At 37.9% G+C, this 20,691-nt stretch overlaps 1 protein-coding gene across 1 annotated transcript in view; it reads right to left on the bottom strand.

Annotated features, from left to right (window-relative positions):
- The window catches only part of SPRY3 (sprouty RTK signaling antagonist 3), a 186,724-nt gene extending 168,018 nt beyond the window's left edge, over window positions 1-18,706 (bottom strand). Inside the window, exon 1 of the mRNA XM_049766692.1 lies at window positions 18,685-18,706. The gene's annotated coding sequence lies outside the window, so the exon portion shown is untranslated. The remainder of the gene's footprint in view (window positions 1-18,684) is intronic.
- Window positions 18,707-20,691: the final 1,985 nt, after the last annotated feature.

The following is a 20,691-nucleotide window of genomic DNA, read 5'->3' as shown; positions in this document are numbered from 1 at the left end:
TAGATCGATCTGAACAGAACACAAAGACAGAAATCAGAAAACTACAAACTGAATAACAGATCTAAAAAACACAGTAGCTCAACTGAAAATCTCAGTGGATGGCCTCACCAGCAGGGTAACAGCAGTTGCGGACAGAATCAGCATGCTGGAAGATGAAATGCAGAAAAACTGAACGCAGAAGAAATTGGAAAAGAACCTTAAGACAAATGATCAGGCAATGGAAAAAGTACTCAAGGAATGTGAACAAATGAAAATAGAAATCTTTGATAAACTCAACAGACAACATAAGAATCATTTGAGTCCCAGAGGCCCAGGTAGGAGATCTCCATGACGAATAACTGTCAAAGACATCATCAAAGAGATACTCCCAGAGTTAAAGACTACATGCAATCAAATCCTGCATGCCCAAAGAGTACCAGGTAAAAGAGACCCAAAGAAAAACACCCCAAGACCTAGTTACAATGACAAGTCCCACACATGGAGATAGAATACTGAAAGCAGCAAGATCAAAAAGGGAAATTACATTCAAAGGAGCATCCCTAAAACTTACAGGAGATATGTCACAAGAAACTCTCAAGGCCAGAAGACAGTGGTGAGATATTGTGACAAGACTGAATGAAATGAATGCCTCACCCAGAGTACTGCACACAGCCCAACTCACATTCAGGTTTGAAGGAAGGATGCATACCTTCATGGATAAACAACAGCTCAGAAACTTCACAGATGAAAAACCAGCCTTAAAGGAAAAACTGAAAGGCCTACTTTAAGACAAGAGAGACCAACAAACACAGCAAACTTATCTACAGGATGACAATAAATCTTATGACAATCATCTCCCTCAATGTCAATGGACTAAAATCAACAATTAAAAGACACAGAGTGGAAAAAATGGGTCAAAAAGATGAACCCAACCTTCTTCTGCCTACAATAAACGCACCTGAATAGTCAGAACAAACATAGACTCAAAATCAAAGGCTGGAGGAAAATCATCCAAGCAAACAACACCCTTAAAAATCTGGGGTGGCCATATTAATATCTGATGACACCAACTTTATACTCAGAAAAGTTGTAAGGGACAAAGATGGACACTTTGTACTAATCAAGGGATATGTGCAACAGGAAGAAATCAGACTATTAAACATATATGCACCCGATGAGAGACCAGCAAATTATCTAATACAACTTCTGGAAAATCTGAAAGAAGACTTCAATAATAACACAACAATTGTGGGAGACCTCAACACGGCCCTGTCAACACTCGATAGGTCAACCAGACTGAAATCCAACAAAAACATACTAGCTCTGAAAAGAGTAATGGAAAAAAGAGGACTAGTGGATATATATATATAGGACACTCCATCCCAAAAAACCTGGATACACATTCTTCTCCAATGTACATGGGTCATTATCCAGGATAGACTATATGCTGACACATAAAACATACCTCCATATGATCAAGAGGATAGAAATCTTGCAGGCTACCTTTGCTGACCACAAGGTTCTGAAATTAGATGTGAACTACAAAGGCACACAGAAGAAAAACTTGAACAATTGGAAATTAAACACCCTGCTACTGAGCAACCAATGGGTTCAAGATGAAATCAAAGAGTAAATCAAAACTTTCCTGGAAACAAATGATAATGAAGACACAAACTGCCAGAATCTATGGGACACAGCAAAATCGGTCCTGAGAAGAAAATGTATAGCTTAATGATGCAGCTCATAAAATTAGAAAATGACCAACAAAAGGAACCAAAACTAGGGAGACAGAAGGAAATAACAAAGCTGAAAGCAGAAATCAATGAAGTGGAAAACCAAAAAACAATCCAAAAGATCAATGAAAGCAGAAGTTGGTCCTTTGCAAAAATAAAAAAAGATTGATAGACCACTGGCAAAACTCATAGAGAAAGAAACCTGTTAACCCATAATTAGAAATGAAAAGGGAGAGATCACAACAGATATAGCAGATATCCAAAGGGTAATCAGAGACTACTTTGAGAAACTTTATGCTACTAAACACGAGAACCTAGAAGAAATGGATAAATTCTTGGACACTTATAACCTTCCACAGTTAAGTAAGAAGGATGTAGCATATCTAAACACCCTCATCACTATTGAGGAAATTGAAACTGTAATCAAACATCTGCCCCCCAAAAAAGCCCAGGCCCAGATAGATTTACTAATGAATTCTTTCAAGCCTTTCAAGAGGAGCTACTACTAATCCTAGCCAGGCTCTTCCATGAAATTGAAAAAACGGGAACACTCCCAAACAGCTTTTATGAAGCCAACATTACCTTGATACCAAAACCAGACAGAGATGCTGCCAAAAAAGAAAATTACAGACCAATATCCCTGATGAATGCAGATACAAAGATCTTCAACAAAATCCTGGCAAATAGGCTCCAATGCATCATCGAGAAGATCATACACTATGACCAAGTAGGTTTCATCCCAGGAATGCAAGGATGGTTTAACATCTGTAAATCTATCAACATCATACACAACACCAACAACAAAATAATAAAATCACATGATCATATCAATAGACACAGAGAAAGCATTTGATAAAGTCCAACACCCATTCTTGATTTAAAAAAACTCTCAGCAAGATGGGATGGGAATGGAAGGAACCTTTCTCAATCTAGTTAAAGCCATCTACCACAAGCCAATGGCAAATATTATCCTCAATGGAGAAAAACTAAAAGCCTTTTCTCTAAATTCTGGTACAAGACAAAGCTATCTGCTCTCACCACTCCTCTTCAACATAGTACTGAAAGTGCTTGCTATAGCGATCAGGCAAGAAAAAGATATCAAGGGAATCCAGATAGGAAAGGAAGAAGTCAAGCTCTCACTGTTTGCAGATGACATGATACTCTACTTAGATAACCCTAAAGACTTTACCCAAAAGCTTCTAGAAACAATAGACTCATATAGCAAGGTGGCAGGCTACAAAATTAACACACAGAAATCAATGGCCTTTTTATTTTTTTATTTTTTTCAACGGCCTTTTTATACACCAATAATGATAGGGAAGAGATGGATGTCAAAAAAAACTCATTCGCATTAGTGCCACACAAACTCAAATATCTTGGAGTCAACTTGACCAAAGACATGAAGGACTTATACAAAGAAAACTATAAAGCCCTGCTCCAAGAAATAAGGGAGGGACACAGAAATGTAAACACATACCCTGCTCATGGATTGGCAGGATTAACATCATTAAAATGGCAATACTCCCCATAGCATTATACAGATTTAATGTGATCCCTCTAAAAATACCCATGACATTCTTCAAAGAAGTGAATCAAACACTTATGAAGTTCATCTGGAACAATAAACACCCTCGAATAGCTAAAGCATTCCTAGGGAAAAGGAAAATGGGAGGCATTACTTTCTCCAACTTTAAATTGTACTACAAAGCAATAGTTATCAAAACAACATGGTATTGGAATAAAGACAGACCCTCAAATCTGTGGAATAGGCTTGAGTTCTCAGACAATGTTCCCAGATATACAATCACCTAATATTTGACAAAGGAGCAAGAAATCCTAAGTGGAGCAGGGAAAACCTCTTCAACAAGTGATGCTGGCAGAATGGTTAGCCACCTGCAAAAAAGCAAACATAGACCCCCAGTTAACATCATGTATGTGTTAAAGTCCAAATGGATTAAAGACTTTGACATCAGACCTGATACCATAAGGTATATAGAACAACACGTAGGTAAAACACTCCATGACATTGAGACTAAAGGCATCTTCAAGGAGGAAACTACACTTTCCAAACAAGTGGAAGCAGAGATGGGAATACATGAATCTGAGAAGCTTCTGCACCTCAAAAGAAATAGTGCCCAGGATACAAGAGCCACCCACTGAGTGGGAGAAACTATTCACTCAATACCCATCAGATAAGGGGCTAATATCCAAATTATACAGGGCACTGACAGACTTTACAAGAAAAAACATCTAATCCTATCAAAAAATGGGGAGAAGAAATGAACAGACACTTTGATAAAAAAGAAATATAAATGGCCAAAAGGCACATGAAAAAATGCTCCACATCACTAATCATCAGGGAGATGCAAATCAAAGCAACTATGAGATACCATCTCACACCACAGATATTGGCATACATCACAAAGAATGAGAACAATCAGCGCTGGCAGAGATGTGGAGAGAAAAGAACTCTTATCCACTGCTGGTGGGAATGCCGTCTAGTCCAACCTCTATGGAAAGCGATATGGAGATTCCTCCAAAATCTGGAAATTGAGCTTCCATTTGACCCAGCTATTCCACTCCTAGGTATATACCCTAAGAACACAAGAATACAATACAAAAACCCATTCCTCACACCTATATTTATTGCAGCACTAGCCACAATAGCCAGGCTCTGGAAACAACAAAGATGCCCTTCAACAGGCTAAAGAAACTGTGGTACATATACACAATGGAATATTATGCAGCCATTAGGAGAGTTGAAGTCATGAAATTTTCCTACATGGATGTACATGGAATCTATCATGCTGAGTGAAATAAATCAGAGGGAGAGAGAGACACAGAATAGTCTCACTCATCTATGGGTTTTAAGAAAAATAAAAGTCAGTTTTGCAGCAATCCTCAGAGACAATGAGAGGATGGCTGGAACTTCCAGCTCACTTCATGAAGCTCACCACAAAGAGTGGTGAGTGCAGTTATAGAAATAACTACACTGGGGCCGGGCGGTGGCGCTAAAGGTAAGGTGCCTGCCTTGCCTGCGCTAACCTTGGACGGACCGCGGTTCGATCCCCCGGTGTCCCATATGGTCCCCCAAGCCAGGAGCAACTTCTGAGCACATAGCAAGGAGTAACCCCTGAGCGTTACTGGGTGTGGCCCAAAAACCAAAAAAAAAAAAAAAGAAATAACTACACTGAGAACTACCATAATCATGTGAATGAATGAGGGAACTGGAAAGCCTGTATAGAGTACAGGTGGGGGTGGGGTGGGATGGAGGGAGATTTGGAACATTGGTGGTGGGAATGTTGCACTGGTGAAGGGGGGGTGTTCTTTACGTGACTGAAACCTAATCACAATCACATTTGTAATCAAGATGCTTAAATAAAGAAAAAAAAATTAAAAAATCCTGCCCTGAAATAGGCCAAAGGCCTTTGAGAGGCAAATTCTGATCACTTAGGATATTTTTCTTTGCTTATTTGTTTTCCTACCGCCCCCCCAGCCTGCTTCTTTAAAAAACGCCTCTCACTTCTCTTTCTCCCTCACTCACTCTTTCTCTTCCCCTTTTTTTCTTTTAGACATTGTGGTTTACAATACTGTTACTGAAATGATATCATGGATATCATTTCATCTCTTTTTCTGACCTGACAAGGGGTTAGTATCCAAACTATCTATGGTACTGGTAGAAATTAACAAGGAAAAATCCAAATCCATCAAAAAAATGGGGAAAAGAGAAGAACAGAAATTTCCTCAAAGAAGAAATACAGATGGCCAAAAGGTACATGAAAAAATGCTCCACATCATTAACCATTCGATAGATGGTAACCATTCGATAGAGGTAGGTACACATCAAAAGTAAGAAACAACCAGTGCTGGTGTGGATGTAGGGAGAAAGGGACTGTCATTCACTGTTGGCAGGAATGTTGACTGGTCCAAACTTTAGGGAAAACAATATGGACACTCCTCAAAAAACTAGAAATTGAGCCTCTACTCAATTCAGCAATGCCACTCCTAGGAATATACCCTAGGAGCCCAAAATCACAATGCAGAAAATCACTCTGCACTCCTATGCTCATTACAATACTATTCATAATAGCCAGAATCTGGAAACAACCCAAATGCCTGATGGGAGCACATCAGTGGATAAAGGAACTGGTACATCCTGAGCACTTTGGAGATGAAACACTCAGGCAGCACCCAAATTTTTACTGGTCTGAATTGTAATGCAATTTTTTCTGAAGTTTATATGCTATAACTTCAGTTATATAATGTAGAAGAAGAAATCCAAAGGCTTCAAGAGATCTAGTATTGGGGCCGGAGAGATAGCACAGTGGTTTGCCTTGCATGCAGCTGATCCAGGACAGATGGTTGTTTGAATTTCTGGCATCCCATATTGTTCCTCGAGCCTGCCAAAAGCGATTTCTGAGTGCAGAAGCCAGGAGTAGCCTCTGAGTGCCACTGGTGTGGCCCAAAAACCAATCAATCAATCAATCAAGTTAAAAAGAAAGATCTAGCATTATCACCATTACTACCCAGGTACTTGGGGATAGAGTTATCCCACCATGCTGATTCAGTAAGCATTAATTTTCCACTTCCTAAGGATTATATTATATACCTTAAGAAAATGACAATATGCTAACTATATTAGAAATAAGAAACATTAGCAAAAGGAACAATAGTTTACCAGTCACTTTTTCCTATATAATAAACCATCATTAATCATGTGCCTAAAAATTATTTATATCACAAGTTTATGAATAAACTAAGTAGTTCTGCTTTCCTGGGTAAGGCTCATATTACCATGACTAGACTCACTCCTGGTTCTGTTAACTGATAGCTGACTAGTCTTGGAAGACATCAGAATAAATACCCTGTTTCTGGTCTGTGCTGTTCTCTTATCTTACAATACGATGGTTTAGGTTTGTTTATATGCCGCTTGAACAAAACTTCCAAAGAGCAAGTGTAAGATTGCAAGTTCTCTTGAGACCTGGGATCAGACTGGTGCAGTGCCATTTCAGTATCATTCTATTGATTAAAACATGTTACAGGATCATACTAGATTCAGAAAATTGGGAAATCAAGTCTATAGTTCTTGCTTACCACAGAACATAGCATAGAATCAGGGAGGAGAGAGGAATGGTAGCTATCTATGATCTATGTAATCTAGGATGACCAGTACTCCTGAAAAACTACATGGTAGTTACCATAAATGTCATGTGTGACAGCGAAAACATTTCTTTCAATCTGATGGGACCCCAGAGAAGGGAGGCCTATTCTCCAGACTTAACTACAAGAGATAAGATGAAAGTATTTTAACTAGAAATGCAGACAAAGTGGAGATCAAGATGTCTTAGCTTTCAGTGTTTGATATCTAATTTGTCAGTCTTTAGGAAGTAGATGAGAATGCTACCAAGATGATAATGAAAAAATTATTCCATTCAAATTGTTAGAACCCAGTTCCAAAATCTAACTAGTTCATAGACTAAGGGCTCTGTGATTAAAGAGAAAGTTAGATATCTTAAGATAAAAACCTGTAATACTTTCATACATTTTGTAAATATTGTTTTAGTGAAGCAAAAAGGTTTTATTGAAGGAAATTTACTTTGAGAAGTGTGAGGGTGAAAAATATATATTCAAAAGAGACCATAAACTTCTTCAGAGTGGAAAAAGAAGAAAATGATTTGGGGGAGTTTATATTAATTTCTCATGACTTTGGTTAAGGCTGTATCTTCTTAAATATAACATCAAAAGCACAAGCAATAAAAGAAAAATTAACTTTTGTGCTTAAAGGATCAAAACAGTGAAAACCTACTCACAGAAGAACACTTTTTCAATTATATATCATCTACTAATGTCTTATATACAGAAATTATAAAAGCTTACAACTCGGTAATAAAACATTAGAAAACTATTTTAAAACAGGCAAAATATTTGAACAAAAATCTCTTTAAGTGGTGAATTCATTTAGGGTAGAGAAGGATCCGCTATGACAATGATAGTTGGAACTGATCATCCTGGACAAGAATTGGGTGCTAACAGGGAACAAAGTTATAGTCATAGTACCCTTTCATTAACATTAGTGTAAACCACAGAGTTAAAAGGGAGGTATGGAGGAAAGGAGAGAGGGAGAGAAAGAGAAAAAGAGAGAGAAGGAAAATGTCTGCCCCAGAGGCTGGTGGAGGGAAAAGGAGGAAAAATGAGGACATTGATGGCAGAAAATGTGTACTGATGAAGGGTGGTGGGCATTTTGTAACTGAAATAAATCATAAAAATTTTGTATCCATAGTGCTTAAATAAAGTAACCATAATATAGTGCTTTCTTTTTAAGGAAAGAAAGAAATCTCTTTATATTATATATTAAAATGGTCAGAAAATAAGTAAAATATCTCAACATCATTATTCATTACAGAACTGAAAATCCAAACCACAGAATAATACTTTACTCCAACCAGGGTGGCTATAATAAAAAAATAAAATAACAAATGTTTGCAAGAATGTGGAGAAAGTGGAACCTTTATACAGTGTTAATAAGATGAAAAATGATGCAATTATAGGAGCCAGTGGGGCAGTTCCTCTAATAGCTATCAATAGTGTTACCATATAACTCAGAAATTTCATTGTTATAAACACAACAACATATGTCAACACAAAAACTTGGGTCCATGTGTTCATAACAGCAGTCACAAAAATAAAAATTCTCTGTACCCTGACTCTTCTACTGAGTACAATGGAAGATAGAAAAGATTGGTAAATCATTGTCTCTAGATTACATAAAAAAATGCCAAGGAAAGAGAAAAATAAAAGGGGAAGCAGTAACAGAGGATCTAGAAATAGGGGCAAAGTACAGAGACATTGGGTCCATCTAGGGTGCAGAGGTGAGGTTTCTGTATATATCTAAATAGAACCCAACTCTACTGAAAGCATAGAACTCAAGAAATAGTAATAAAATTTTAAAATGTATCTTTCAAAGGAATAACTTGGCAGATGGGAAGGAACCTGAGGTGAAGAGATCAGATCACAGAGTGGTGGAGCTGAAGGTGGTAACACTGTATACCCAAAAGTCTATTGTCAGTAACTTTGTAAGCCATGATGTCTAAATAAAAAATAATTAAAATAAAATGTAAGAGGATAATATAATATTAGAAATGGAGCAACCATTTATTCCATCAACTCCAGTACCAGCTATCAATTCAAAGAACACAGAGATACTGATTTGAAGGGATATATGTTTATTGCATTACTTTTCACCTTAGCCTGGATTTGGAATCAACCTAAAAGCCTTATAAAATATGGGTGAATAAAGAAAGCATGGTATATATACACAATGGAATGCTACTTGGCTCTATGAGTAAATGAAATACCACCTTTTACTCCAAAATTAGTTTAAGCAAAATAAATCAAAGGGAGAAATACAAGATCCAAATAATTCATATGCAGTACACAAACAAACAGAAAATATCCAATGAAAACAAGGCACTTGACTCTGATCTCAGAACTAAGACTTGTCAAGATAAGATGGATAAGTCCAGTGACTGTGGTGGAGTATTATTGCTACTTTGTTGACTAGAGTAGAGTGGCAGCATTACATCTTTAAAATATAAATACTTAAACTTCTATAAACTAATGTTATTTCAAAATAAATTTAAGTCTTAAATAATGTCAATGAACTAACTAAAATTTGTCAGTGATCAACAGTAACTCCCTAGGAGTACTTTTTTCATAATGACACTACCTAGCTATTCCTTCATTAATGAAGAATTTCATCAGTTCCTCAGAGAGCTGAGGAAGATAATCCTCAAATGTCAGTTCTCTGCTAAGAAAATTATTGTCAGAAGGTCACAAACTCTTACAGAGTACGTTATAAATAATGACTAATGAATATAGGGGGGCATAAAGTCATAATTTTCTTCCCTAATAACTCATGCCACTTGAAAAGCTGTCTTCCTTAGTAATATTTACCCCTGCATACCACTAGCAGGTGTCACCCTAAGCATAGCTGGGTGTGGCCTATACACAACAAAATAAAATTTAGAAATTAATTCTATTACTACATGTCTCCACAAAGTGGTAATATTTCAAAATTTATCTTTCAATAGAAACTTTGCCTGACATAAAATTCTTTTTTTTTTATTTTGGGCCACACTCAGTGACGCTCAGGGTTACTCCTGGCTATTCACTCAGAAATAGCTCTTGGCTTGAGGAACCAAGCCACCGGGGGATTTGACACTGGGAGATTGAACCTTTGTCTGATCTGGATCAGCCATGTGCAAGGCAAACACCCAACCACTGTGCCATCGCTCCGGCCCCCACAAAATTCTTTTTTTTAATTTACTCTATTTTTTTTTGCATTTGCTTTATTGAGACCATTGTGAATTACAAGTCTTTCACAGATGTATTTATGGTATTTAATGACAGTGAATTAGGGCCATTCCCACCACCAGTGTTAACCTCTCTCCACCAGTTTTCTGCGTGTAACCCATACCTCCACTCCTAGCTCCCAGGACTACCAGTGTAACAGGTCTATTTTGCGTTTAGCTTGTTATAGTTTGGGTCTCTTGATTCTATTGTTGTTGACTTTGGCTTGGGTATTTAGATATGACTTCTATTTTTTTTCCACTCAGTGTTCCTGAGACCACTTAGCCCCTGGGCCCCAACCATTTTTCTTTTCTTTTCTTTTCCCTATTTGTAGGAAGACATAGAAATATGAGACGGAACAAAATTATTCAAGTTCTATGGTTCTATGAAAAAGGTGGGAGCCCCTGGACTATAAGTAAAATTGAAAGAAGAAAAGAAAAATAAAGGTGGGGGAGAGGGGCAGATGTGACTTTTTTTTGCATAGGCACAGCAAACATTAGGGAAATTAGAAAGGAAATTCTGTTGGCCTAAGAGATACAGGGTGTCTCCATTCATGAAGCATACTGTCAAAAGACCTTACTACAGGCTCTGGGCATGTTAGTTGACCAACTCCAATGTCTCTCTTTATAGTCCCAGAAAAAGTTCTCAGTCACGATTTTCAAAATCAGTCTTTTGTAGTTAGAGATCTTGATTTTTGCACAGGTCCAAGAATGAAAATTAGGATATGTCTTTCTTGACATAAATTTTTTTCATTTATTTTGTTATTTTTTTTTGTGGGACCCACACCTCATGATGCTTGGGATGATCATCAGGGATTGAGAATGAATCCCAGGATCTCATACATACCAGCCATGCTTTACCATGTAAGCCACATCCATGGCCTTATAAAATGGGCTCTTAATATGTTGCAATTGAACAGAGTGAGATAAAGGCTATGTATGTATGGAATATTTAACAAAATTGATAACACAAAATTATTGAGCTATATTCTAGATGTTTTTGTCATTCTCATAAGTTTTCACATTATTCCTAGTGATAACAATAATAGTCAAAACTAAGAAGAAAATTATTTTAAGTTGAAACAACATAAACATATATCATCTAGAAAATGAATTCACAAAATGTAGCATATTGATGCAACAACACAGTTTGATAATTTCAAGAAACTTTGTATTGACACATGCTACAACATTCATTGACCTTGAAAACATTAGGTTAAATGAAATAATACAGTCACAAAAGACCATACATTGTCTTATAAGATTTATAAGAAATTATCAGAGAATATAATGTCCTTGAATTGTGTATTTTAAATAAGTTAATTTCAAGATGTGTGAATTAAATATAAATGAATGTTTTAAAAGGCTGTTAATAAATAATCATTAGAAAAAATGAGACTTTAGGAAACTACAGATAAATAATGCTTAAGCAAATGACAAGAAAGAATAAAACAAATAAGAAGATGAAGAGAAAAGTCTATATTCAAAAAGATTTAAAAGACAACCTGATGAGTTTCTTTTTAATAGAAATGACAGGTATATAGGGATCATCAGACTATTCACTTTACTTAAAATTGGTTTTAAATATTTCTTAATAAAAATAACTTTAGCTCCTCAAAGCCAGAAGGAATGCTTTGGAAAAGATGACTTCAGAGTGGGTGAGTCACCCATCTGCACTTTAAGGGAAGCCCTTGGCTGGTGAGATACAAAGTGTGTGGCTCTCATGCCCTGTTCCATAAAGAGGACCTTTCTCAGATAGCTAGATTCAATGGAATAAGACAGGATATAGTGGATGTTCTCACTAAATTTTTTGACTTAAGGAACTCAAAACCCCAACTCTCTGCTGCAAAGGTCAGGTAGGTCCAGAAGGAGTATTAGTAATGCCCTTTGAAGCCCAAGCAAAACTTTGACCATACTGGGAGGATCAGAATTTGGCTTAAGAATAAGCTTTTAAACCAGGAAGTATAAATTCTATAACCCTTTCCCTGTGTTCAAAGATTTGCTGAAATCTGTAGATAGATAAGTTTGCCCTTTACAAACATCTGCATAGTTTTTCTTTACTAATGTCTTGCTTCATATATTTCACCTGCTTAGCTAGACTGAACTCTGATCTTTACCTCCTCAGATCAATGAGTGTACAGGGCTTAGCTTGGAATTTAGATCTCTAAGTTGGGGTCAAAACACCACAAGGCAAAGAACGTCACTATCTTAGGGTTTGCTTTGCGAATTTTTTTGTGTTTTGAATCATAGTCATGTGCTAACCATTGCCCAATATCTGCAAATTATTCTATTGCCTATTTTCTGGCATTCTATGATGTTCATATAACAGCAGGAATGCTAGGCTAGTGTCACAACATAATTTTATTAAACTATTGTCCACTTAAACCAGCAAGATTCAGCTTCTATTGCATGCAACTAAGAAGTCTCAGTGATACAAACTGCTGTTTTAGGCCTGCTGGAAGGCTGTATGTGACTTAATCTTCATTTAGAGAGAACCTCTCTTGTAGAAACAAAAGGAATGAGAAAGAGGCATTTCTCTCTAACAGTGGGAATAGAGGTCTTAATGAGAAAATTATTCTAGATGTAAGAAACATGTATAAATCTAGAAGACATTGATTATGGCAGGAAATAAACCATGGCAACTTTGATATCCACAAAGGAATAATTGTGAATTCTCAGAATTCAATAAAATTACCATAAAATGTCCTTCAAAAATGCAATAAAATACAATTGTTTATATAGTATACAATCCTGTTGGATTGCCTAAGGTGCCCTGTCTACACCTTCTAACAGGATAACCAACTATACCAGTTTGCCCTACACTCAGCAGTTTCATTTGCCAAGGGATGAAGTCCATGGCAACTAGTTGAAACCATTGATACCTGTCTTTCAGTATAATGTTACATTTTTTACTTACTACAATTGATCGGCCATGAAATGTCAACAGACTTAAACTTGGCCAGTAAATCCCTCTTTCAGATATATGTTTATGGGAACATAGATCTTTTGTAGCCATAGTAAGGCTTTTTAGATATTCTTTCCAGAGAAAGCCTGCCTCAGAAGCGGAGTTAGTCAACAGCCTACACTTGCAGCACTTTGGGAAAATTTTTACATCATTTGAGCCAAGCCAAGATCTTTCCCACCCCAGTCAATTTCTAAAAGTGGGATAGATAGGGGCCGGAGAGATAGCACAGCGGTGTTAGCCTTGCAAGCAGCTGATCCAGGACCTAAGGTGGTTGGTTGGAATCTCGGCGTCCCATATGGTCCCCCGTGCCTGCCAGGAGCTATTTTTGAGCAGATAGCTAGGAGTAACCCCTGAGCGCAGCCTGGTGTGGCCTAAAAACCAAAAAAAAAAAAAAGTGGGGTAGATACAAGGGTCTTTTCTGCCCAGTATAGGATTCCTCTAATCAGCTATCTTTGCATCAGATTTCTAAATTGAGCTAGCTGAGTTTTCCATACAATTAAAAGCAATCTGAAGCATGTCCTACCCATGCTTAATCCTTCCTTTCCTCTTTAACATGTATCAAACTTGTGCTATAGTCTGAAGATTCTTACGCCTATGTGGGCTGTTAATAATCTTACTAATTATGACCCACAGTGGGTCTCTATATTTGTAACTCCATCTTGGTATCTGCTCTCAGAAGAAAAAACCTAGTATTGAACTTGTAAGTTTAAAATTTTAGAATGATGCTACTAATCATATTTCTTGCTGCATGGAATTAAGAAATAAGACCTTTGTGGGGGGAGAGAGTGAAATGGGGTGGGAAGGATACAGAGAGAAGAGGGAAGAATTTCTTTTAAATATATATATATATTTAAATTTAGTTACAGTAAAGTGACAAATTCATTTCTGATTGGGTTTAGGCATACACTATTTCCACACAAGCCCTCCACCAGTTTCTACTTCCTTTCACCAATACTCCCCATATGCCTCCCACTTACCAGTCTGCTTTGTAAGAGAAGACTTTTCTGTTAATTTTTTTGCACTACAATTTACAGCACTGTTGCTGATAGCATTTCATATATAACATTCTAGAGGTGGGGCATTCTTGAAATAGATATACTTTGCCTTTTCCAGATTTCCATTCTTTGTAGATTTTCATTGTTCCACTCCTAAGATTTTTGTGAGATGCCATAATTTATTTCCATATACAGTTCTCTTTTATCTAAGCAGTTCAAATAAGCATTTATCATTCTCAACTTATAAAAAACCTCTTTGATGCAAAATGCACTATTTGATGAACTGTTTTCTGTTGAGAACTAGTAGTGCCCATATAAGAGTTATATCCTATTCATAGACTCAGACACAATTAAATATACTTTTAAATTTTAACAAAATTTTTATTCACCAATAGATAAGGAAAATTTTGCATAGCCAGGATTATTTCTTAAAAGTTTTAGTATTTCTTTCTTTCCTTATTGAGCATATAGCAGAATTGTGTACAGGAATCAAGGCTTCACCAAAATTACAGCACTATGTCCCAAATATTTCAGAATTAAAAATGTCACATTTTGTTATTTACTAAAAAGTTTTATTACGAAAAAAGTTTGATCATGAATCTTTATTCTTTTCTAATTTTTTTATTTTAAAAACATTTTTGACACTAATAGTTTTTGAAGAACTGTTTTGACGCCAAAATTTAAAAATTATAATACACTGAATCATTATTTTGAACAATTCTTAAGGTTATGTTCAAGATTAAAAGGCACAAAAAGTTCATTAAAATGCTGATTAAAAAAACAAGATAGAGATGTGGACCAAAGATAATGACTCCCATATATCATTCTTATACAAGTCAATGATTGTAATCTGGTCTAGAGCAAGGTTTGTCAAATAATAAACCACAGGCCAAATTTTGCCTCCTGCCTGTTTTTATAAATGAAGCTTTGTTTTAAAATACCCACATTTGTCATTTAAGTATTGTCTGCAGCTGCTTTTGCTCTATGACTCTAGAATTGGTTAGTGGCAGAGACAGAGATTATATGTGCTCCACAAAACCTAAAATATTTACCATCTCATCCTTTGCAGAAAAAAAAATTGTAGCCTTCGGCCCTGTGTGTTAGCGGTGCAGGCAGAGATAAACAGATGAGCAGACTATATTTTTAGAAGCAAAGCAGGAACAAGCCTGTTGTGTTCTAGGAACTCAAAGGACAGTGTGGCTGAAACATAAAAGGACCAGATTTGATCATTATTTTTTATTTTGCAGCACATTTGTACCTATCCCTTTATTCAGCCATTAATACGGTCATTCAACAAATATTCAGGTTCGCACTCTGTGCAAATTATTGTCAGTTGCTTCTCTCTCATGCACACATATACACATATATAAGAGAAACCAATAAGCAATCAATTATCATCCTAAATAGTGGAGCTAACTAAATATTAGAAGACGTGATGAATGCTTTTTCTCTTATGAATAAAACACAGAAAGGGAAAATTTTTCTAGTACCTCAGAATATTTTTCTCAATATCCTTTCTATATGCTATACATGTATTTAATCTAATTCTTTCTATATTAAAACATGAAACCCACAGAGGGGCAGAGTGATAGTAATGCAGGTAGGGCACTTGACTTGTGCAAAGCCAGCTCTGGTTCTATTTCCTGTGCCCCATATTGTTCCCCTAACCCTGCTTGAGGGATCCCTGAGAATAGAGCCAAAAGTCAGCCCTGAGCACTGCCTGGTGCCCCCCTAAAGAAATGTGAAAGCTATTCTCCTGAATGCAACTCCAAGAAAATCTATGACACAATTAAGATCTCATGTGATTTGCACATACTCATTTTCTCTCACTAGAAAGTAAAAAAAGGACAGTATAAATTCAATTCCTTTCTTCCCATTTCCCTTCCTCATTCTTTTTATTCCCTTCTTAGACTGAAGACAAGGAGAATTTTTATTTAAATCACAATTATTCAAATTATTAGGCATGTAACATGGCTAAATATCAGTCTTATTTCAGGTAGAAACTCCCTTTCAACTGACCAGTCACTGGGGAGCATACGCAGTTTCAAACTTTTGGACCTTTCTTTTGTCAGACACAAATAGTTTTTGGTTGATTCTTTACGTAATGATAGTAACCTATTTGTATTTGTTTAAGCCTCAAATAAACATATTCAAGAAAAGGCAAATTAATGTGAAGTAATGAATAGAATACTCATAAATATTTTAAAGATTAAAAAATAAAATGAGGGGGAAGTGATGAGAGAAGGAAGAAATAAGCATTTGTTTTACCACCCATTTAATATTTATTTAACATTCCATGCCACTCTCCTCAAATTATCCCTGAACCACATCTTCAGTGGTTGGTATCCTTCTTCAGTCATTAAAATAAATCATCATTATATTCTAATATTCTGATCGTGACAGTTTGAAAGGCTCACCCACCAAAGGCACCACCGTCAGTATCCACTGCATACCCACCAATGTCTATGCAAATTCATGTCTAGAAAGTTTTTTGCTGGACTCCGGGGCATTATTCCTTGAGTATTGTTTCTCATAGGGGCCAAATATCTGAGAACAAGCAGCATATTTTGTAAATCAGTTCTTTGCTCTTTTTTACTTTTGCTTTTATTATACTTCCTTCCTTACAATCTGGAGCCAGACGACCTAATGTGAAACTCAGGTGCTCTCTGATATTGTTGAAATTTATTTATTTTATGCCCCAGTTTATCTTTAAACCAGAAATAATAATGTAATTTGCATTGTTATAAGAAAAACACTTAGCCCAGTTTTTAGCATAGTGAATGTCTAATATATGTTGGTTACTGTTATTAGGACAATTGACTTCTTTTACAGAGCGTTAAACTAGCTGTATCTATCAACCTCTTACATCTTTCTAGATACTTCCTCTGTTTTCATCTTTCCTTTATTATGCTTAATCAGAATAACTGCTGCTGGGGGTGGAGAGATAGCGTAAAGGTAGGGCATTTGCCTTTCATGCAGAAAGACAGTGTTTCGAATCCCGGAATCTCATAAGGTCCCCCGTGCCTGCCAGGGGCGATTTCTGAGCGTAGAGTCAGGAGTAACCCCTGAGCGCTGCCGGGTGTGACCCAAAAACAAAACAAAACAAAAAGAATAACTGCTGCTGTCATGATCTTTCCTATTGCAAGACCTTTAATCACACTGTTTCTTCTTTCTGCAATTCTCTTTCCTTATCCCTTTGCCTGGCCAATTTCCATTGGTTCTCTAAACTCCATAAGGGCATAGACTCTGTATGGTTTGCTTTTTTTTTTTTTTACAATTTCATATCCAAAGCTTAACATAGGACCTGGTGTACAGAAGCGACTCAGTAATGTCCATTGAAAAAATGAGTAACAGTCCTCATAGTATCACTGAGAATCTCACATTCTTCACGCATTAAACTATATTAATTCACACCCTAATCATAGCTTTTCCTTAAATGTGCGCTCACTGGCTTTAGACAATTTTTTAAAAACAATAGCTGCATATATGCGATGTTACTTTCTGTGCAAAGGACTTATAAAATAACTTTATAAAAAATATTTTCCTGCTCTCAGAAACTACCTGTTCATTCATTCATTGGCAACAACAAAAACACAAAGGGAGAAAGTGTAATGAGGAGTGGTAAGTGGTATATTTGAGGTCTACTGGTTCAGTTAGGCATATTGGATCTAAGGAAAACAACTATATAAATTTATCTGGAAGAGACGGAAGAAATCACATAGATATCTAAACTGAGTAAGATTAGTGAATAGTTATCTAAATGGTAAGCAGTTAAAGAGACTCTGACATAAGCATTACAGGGTAAAAGTAGAAAAGAAATTTCTAATAACTGTAATATTCCAGTTTCACATTTTCCAGGTTTGATGCATGACATTTTTGATGTCTCTCTCCATTTCCCCTTGTGGCCTGGATTGCTATTGCACACAGTGTTTCAGAGCAATTTTGGGTCATTTATAAGAATTATCACTTTAATTTTTATAAGCAAAACTATATATCCTTAATGACTCGCTTCTCTTCCTGTATCTGGACCCTGGTTAGTGCGAATAGAGCAGTGAATAAATTGGGATGAGAGTTAAGGTAAGAGGTGGAAGTGTAGTGGCAGATTTGGAGTTACAGCAAACCTCGATAAGCCATCACAAACAGAAGCGCAACGTGGACACTTGGAAGGAACACTGAAAAGGTACGACGGCCAGGGCTTTCCAAGTCCTGAGTCCCCCACTTCTCAGCACATCTATTTTCAGTTCTGTTCAATGAAGACATCTATCTAGACCACCACCACTTTAGCCAGGACATCCAAGACTCTAGAACGCCCCACAGCGGGCGAGGTGCCCGCAGCACTACCGGAAGGGCTAGGGCGGGGCCTACAGATTCTCGGCCTCAACGGGCTGGGGGCAGGGAGCCTGGGCCGACAATTTGGGGGAGGGGAGTACCAAAGGTGGGCTTGAGTGTGTCTGAATAAAGCCTCCCGACAGGCATTTTCTCATCCTGAGACAAGCGGGAGGTGCACCCTCCAGCACAAGGTGGGTCCTGCCCGGAGGGGAAGGGCAAGGGCACCCCGGATGGGAGCTTGGGGTCCGTAGGCGAGCCTCCCATCCCCGCTCCGGGGCGTGACGCAATGGGGGTGGCCCTCAGCCCCGCCCCGCCCCGGAGCCTCGGGTACTCACCTTAAGCCTGGCAGAGGTGTCCACTTCTGCCTTGCCGCAGGGCTGTCGTCACGGTTTGTGCCAATTGCGCGACAGTCCGCGTATATCTCCACTGGGGCCAGAGGGTCCCAGGGCTCTGGAGGACCTGGAAGAGATCAAGCTGGGACTGATCCCACTCTACCCTGTTTGGAAGTCCATCAAACTTCCCCACTCTGGGCCTGTCACTGACCTTGGAGTCTCTCGTCAGCGAGCCCCTAATCCGCTGCTTCCCTTAGCTGAGCAGTAGAGTGGAAGGTGCAGATCCACTGTCTGCAGCACCTTCCAGTTCTGTCGTTCTTGCTCTAACATCCCTGGATGTGCTCTACCCAGATATGATCCTTTAACTACCCTGTCTGAGCAAAGATGCAAGGCAAGAGCCAGAAGTAGAAAATAAAGGACCGGGGAAACTAGCAATAAAGTCCTTTCAGTTCGAAAGTCAGTCCTGAAAAGCTTACTTGATAATAATACTGACTGCACTCCAAACTTGAAAGAACATTCATTCCATTCCTTACTTGACTAGCTGTCACCTCTATACAGCCCTCTTGTGGATGCATTATCTTGAACTAAATTATGATTTGGCCAAAATGTTGTATTCAAATAAAAGCATGCTGCCTAGTAGCAAAAGCCTCATCTTCAAAGAGATTGGTGACCTACCTGCCCAACCCTCTTGAGAAAAGAAAAAAACATGAGAGTCTTATGAACAAAAGTTTCCACAGTCAACTCCTGAAACCTAATGGTTTCCCAAGTGGTCTGTGAAATAAGAGAGATTGTGATAGATATCTGCAAAAGCGGCCTGAAGGGACATTTCAGGGGTGGCTGTTGGGCAGTACCTGGTGAATGTTTCCTTTGAAAAGCCACATTTTTACTGTTCTTTGCCTTCTCTGTGCCAAAATGCTGATCCACACACTGGTATTAGCAGTCTAGATGGACAATAGCTTAAGGTTTCAACAGGAATTCAGCCTTCAGCAGGCCAAGTCTGACTGGAACTCTCCCCCATTCCCTATATCTGTGCTATCAAATCTGAATGGCATCACTTTTGCATCCTGACTTTGGCATAGAACTTAATACTCATTTATTTCTCTTTGTTACTTTCTTTTTTTTTTTTTTTTTTTTTGGTTTTTGGGCCACACCCGGTGACGCTCAGGGGTTACTCCTGGCTATGCGCTCAGAAGTCGCTCCTGGCTTGGGGGACCATATGGGACGCCGGGGGATCGAACCGCGGTCCGTCCTAGGCTAGCGCAGGTAAGGCAGGCACCTTACCTTTAGCGCCACCGCCCGGCCCCTCTTTGTTACTTTCAATTTCAAGTCAGCTGCATTATCTGATTTTTTTTTTCTTTTTACCACATTTGATAGTCTCAGGGCTTACTCCTTGCTCTGAATATAAGGGATCACTCCTGGATGGGTTTGGGGACCATATGGGATGCCAGGGATCAAACTCAACCATGTGCAAGGCAAGTGCCATACCTGCGGTACTATTTCTCTGGTCCCTCAATTCATCGTCTAGTCTGATTTTTCCCACACTTTTATTGAAAGATAAATAATAGGTTGGTGGTATGTCTCACTGCTATATCTCATGCTTTGTGTGTGAGGATCTGGATTTGATCCCCAGCACCAGTAAAATATTTACTTTTCTAAATATCTTAAATAGAGGTCAGAGTGAGTGATAGCACAGCAGGAAGGGCGTTTGCCTTGCACACAGCCAACTCAGGTTCGATCCCCACATTCCATACGGTCCCCTGAGCCTGCCAGGAATCATTTCTAAACAGAGAGCCAGAAGTAACCGCTGAATGTTGCTGGGTGTGGCAAAAAAAGACATTAACTACTTTAAATAACTATTTCACTGTCCCCAGAAGGGCCAAGCTCTGTTTCTACCATTATGACAGTGGTAATAATAACAACATAAAGTAGCAATGAGCTCTCTATGATCCCAAATAAATTATCAGTAATTAACTGTTTTTCTCTGTGTCCCAGGATGTTTTTAACCTTTTG

The sequence above is a fragment of the Suncus etruscus genome, chromosome X (assembly GCF_024139225.1).
Source record: "Suncus etruscus isolate mSunEtr1 chromosome X, mSunEtr1.pri.cur, whole genome shotgun sequence".
NCBI classification, from domain to species: domain Eukaryota; kingdom Metazoa; phylum Chordata; class Mammalia; order Eulipotyphla; family Soricidae; genus Suncus; species Suncus etruscus.
The sequence above is the reverse complement of the archived record's forward strand: the minus strand, read 5'-3'. Positions and strand labels throughout refer to the sequence as shown.